Source organism: Sciurus carolinensis, chromosome 13 (assembly GCF_902686445.1).
Source record: "Sciurus carolinensis chromosome 13, mSciCar1.2, whole genome shotgun sequence".
Lineage (NCBI taxonomy): Eukaryota > Metazoa > Chordata > Mammalia > Rodentia > Sciuridae > Sciurus > Sciurus carolinensis.
The window spans coordinates 70,604,211-70,608,529 of NC_062225.1; positions in this window are offsets into that span (position 1 = coordinate 70,604,211).

The following is a 4,319-nucleotide window of genomic DNA, read 5'->3' on the forward strand; positions in this document are numbered from 1 at the left end:
AGCTGTATTTATAGGGGAGGGGGCGGGGTTTGGTCCCGAGAGGCCCCGCCCTCCCTCGCCCACTCCTGGAATAACGTCACCAAAATCATGAATGGCTTCAGCGCTCGCAGCTCTGGCGGGCGGCGACTCGGGGGCGCGCTGGGCTCTGTTCCCCGAGGGCCGTGGTTTGCTGCAGCTCGGAGCTCTGCCCCCTCTCCACGACTCACACACACGCACTCACGCACGCACCGGAGTGAAGTTCAATGTCAACGCCGCTTCCTGCTCACAAACCCGTAGGCATCCGCAGCCCCCTCCCTGCGCACACCCGGGGACTCCAAGGCAGCAAGGTTGAGCGTGCGGAGGGCGCGGGGTTGCGCCGAGGGAGGGCGCCATTCCTCCACTCTGGCCGACCGCTTGGCGCGGTGCCCTCCCTGGCACCCACTCGGCGGCCCCTGCCCGCACTCCGGGACCCCTCTTCTGCGGTCCTCTCCCAAACTAGGCCTCCCTTTGGAATCGTCTCCTGCTGCACCGCGATCGCGGTGCCGGATTTGTGACCTTTCCATCCCAGACTAGCGGCGTGGAAAGGAGAGCATCACTGAAAAAACGCGGTGGGAAAGCAGAAGAGACGTGGAGCTGGGGGACCCAGTGCCGGCGGGGGCTCTAGATTTGCGAGGAACTGGTCTGCAGCCTTGGGATCCGTGGAGGGTTTTGTTTGTGGGAGAAAGGATGTGGTGTTATTCTAGGGTTTTTCCACTGGAGACGCGCGCGCGGGCACACACACACAGACACACACACACACACACACACACACACACACACACTCGTCCGCGGTGGGGATAGGAGGTGCGAGTGGGCGGCGCTCGAGCACGCACCACTAGTCTGCTCCAAGGAGACGCTGTATGACAGCATAAACAAAGAGCTTCAGAGCAACGCTTCCCACACTGCCCAGGAATTGCAGCTCTGGGTCTGTCCAGGCCTTCAAGCTGCTCAGACCCCAGAGCCACTGCATGGGAGTCTGACTTGACATCCAGAACTGCCGCTCTGTGACCTCTACTTCAATTACTCCTATAAAATAGATTTACCTATTTTACCTATAAAATAACTTGCTTTATGTATGCACAGGGGGCTGGGAAAGGGCAGGGGATGGGGGCTCTCAAAAACTGAGCAAAATTAAATTATCTTTGAAAAAAAGGCAGTGCATATCGAATCCATATTATTTATATGTATGGATTATACATATTATAATACGTAGGTATATATTATAATACGACATGAACATAAAAGTGGAACTAGGGAGTTCTCAGGTAAGAAGATAATGAGATTAATGGTAAGGGTTTAATGACTTCAGGGCTTGAGGAATCTGAAAGAGGAGGCCCTCATAATTTTCATCAGTACCCCCAAAGTCAATTCCAATAAAAATAATAAAAAATAATCAATAAGAGTAATTTAAAAATAACTATGCTATTATCAATCATTCATATATTCACCTGGAATAACAAGTGTACTTCCTGATAAAACATGACTTCAACCAGAAAATTCAGGGTCCTGTCCCCATCCCCCAAACCAGAGCAAGAGTTGGTTTGTCCTGCAAGGCACACCATTTTCTGCAGGTTGGGGTTGGTGTCCTGATGGAGAGCCATGCTTTATGGACAGATGCTAATGGAGATGTTCCAGGTGTGGGGTTCCTGCAAACAGAGGGACTCTGGGGGCCTTTTGCAAGGGGTGGGGAAACTTCTCATTGTCACTGACTGGGTATGACGCCACTGTCATCTGGGGTGTCAAAGAAGAAGCCAGTGCTTGAAGATCTGGTTCCTGCTGGGACTTTCCAGGGCCCTCAGAGGAGGCAGCCTGAACCAGGTCCTGGGGTGAGCAGGATGGACTTCTGCCATATCTCCCCAGGAGCATTCCCTGGCAAGGCCTGGGATCAAAGGATGTCACATGAATTTTACAGATAACAGATAAACTTTAATATTTATGATTAATAGCTCATGAAACTTTTCAAAACTTAGAAAAACATCTCCTCACTTACCCTGTCCCCCCCACACACATATCTTAAATTGAAATGGGGCTCCTTTTGGAGAAGAGGATGGGAAAGAAGGACTCCACCACAAGTAATCTGGCCTTTGGGAAACTTTCCTACATTGGAGGTCATTGAGGCAATTATTTGATGCCTACCCTTTAGAAAATTTTGCTCACTTTAGCTAAATTTCACCTGTCAGTAAATTAGAGTGGAAAATAAGCCTTAAAGGAAAATATGGAGACATGGTGCTGAACTTGATACAACCATAATAAGCAGTCATTTCTCAACAATACTTTGTATAGTGCTTTTCAGTTTTTCACAGCATTTTCAATACCTTGACTTTCAAAAGTATGTAAAAATGTGATAAGATTAACACTGCACAACTTATGAGTCCCCAGTTTACACATGTGCAAACTGAGGCTGAAGTAAATTGGGGATTTGCCAAAGAGTACACAGCTAGAAAGGGGTGGTCTGGGTCTGGCACGTGGGTTGCAGGCACACCTGGGTTCCCACTGTATTATGTGCTTTTCATCACTGAATTTCCTTCACTTCTCTGAAGTTACAGAGCATTTTAACATGCACAGTGACCTTTCTTTCCAGGGCTCTAGGAGATAGGTTTCTATCCCTGCCACCTTTGAATAAATGAAGAAATAGAAACTCAATCAAATGAAGTTGCTTAGAGTTCCAGAACCTTAGAGCTGAAAGAGACCCTCCAAATCACCTAGTCTAGTCTCCTCATTTTACAGGTGAGAAGACACTTAAGAGATTAAATGGCATGTCCAAGGTCGCCAGGCTATTAAGTGGTATAGGTGGAATCTGGGCCGTTGAACCGCTGGTCAAATGTTCTTTCCACTTTAACACTATGTTGTGTGCTGTGTTTGCCAAGAAGTCAGCAACAAAGGTCAAACCCAAGATCTGCACACTAAACCACTTCCATCCATCACCAACATTTATTGAGCATCATCTACTATAGGCCTATCAGTGAACTCAACACCCAATCAGAGACCTCTGACTCCTTCCCTTCTCCCACATTTGTCCTGAGGGATGAAAGGGTTGATTTGCAATTCAGCTTCAATAACAATCCAGGTATAATCAGAAGTGCCTTGCTTTCCAACATTACAGGAGTCCAGTTTTCCAGTTCCTTCTCTACTTTGCCTAAATGAACACCTTTAAAAAAAAAAAAAAGACTAAAGGTAGTGAACTTCAGATCTTATTAGAATTGTCCTAGTGGTAACTGTGCCACATAGGAAAGGCATGTAGCCACTTCTTCTCTGGTTAAAAAAAGAGACCGCTATCTAAATTCATTTAGCAATGTATTCACACAAGGTCTCTCTCTCTAATTTGCAAAGACAGTATTGTATTAATTTTTTCTAGTAGCAGTGAAGCTGGTACTTTGGATAGTACTTTGGGTGGATAATAAAGGACTTCGTGAAGTAGCTTTTGACCTTGGGAAAATAGGGGGAAGGTTAGGGTGACATTTGCTGAGGTGCATTTAGATCTGTTACCACATTTATGCTCCTTACAACTTGGACACAGGCACTATTGCTCCACTTCACAGATGAAGAAGTCAAGGTTCTTGAGAATAAGTAACTTGGTCATGGCACATGACACTCAAATGGCTGAACCGAATTTTGACTTTGGAGCTTGCTGGTTACAAAGTCTATGTTTTTTGCACAATACCATCCTTATTGTGGCCTCTGTGGTTTTGTTTGTTTTAACAGCTAAACTATGAACTGAATACAAACCTGTCAGTTCCAAGAACAAAGACCAGGACTCCTGGTATCCATCCAGTCAGGCAGGGCAGGCAGAATAAATAAGTTTCCCACTCTGGGAATCTGGGAGCTTCTTAAGTATATCAGTCAAAGGTTTGAGGTTTAAAAAAAAAAGAAGTGAGTAGGAGAGGGGAGTTTCTAGCCAATTTTTTTGGTGAAACTCACTGGAGTACATAAAACATCTGAAAGGCAAGAATGTGTGTGGGTTGATGTGGGGATAAAATGAGACAGTGTTGTGAAAACACTTGGTAAATTGGAAAGCACTGAGCAGACGTGGGTCTTGTTTTTAGGCGGTTTGGGGGTAACGGGGAGCCCTGCAAAGGTAATTGCATCCGCTTTGGATTTTTCACTCATGTCAGTCACAGAACACCCCATTTCCCTCTGAAGTCCCTTGATGGATATTTCTGGGCTTTAGGGAGCAGACATCAGAGACAATCAGTGATGTTCTGCCCGGTGGCCACTACTGTGGTCCCAGTGTCCCATCATCTTCTTTCAAATGTCCTCCAGTACCTCCCAGATATTGTGCAATCTGGATACTAGGCATGCGA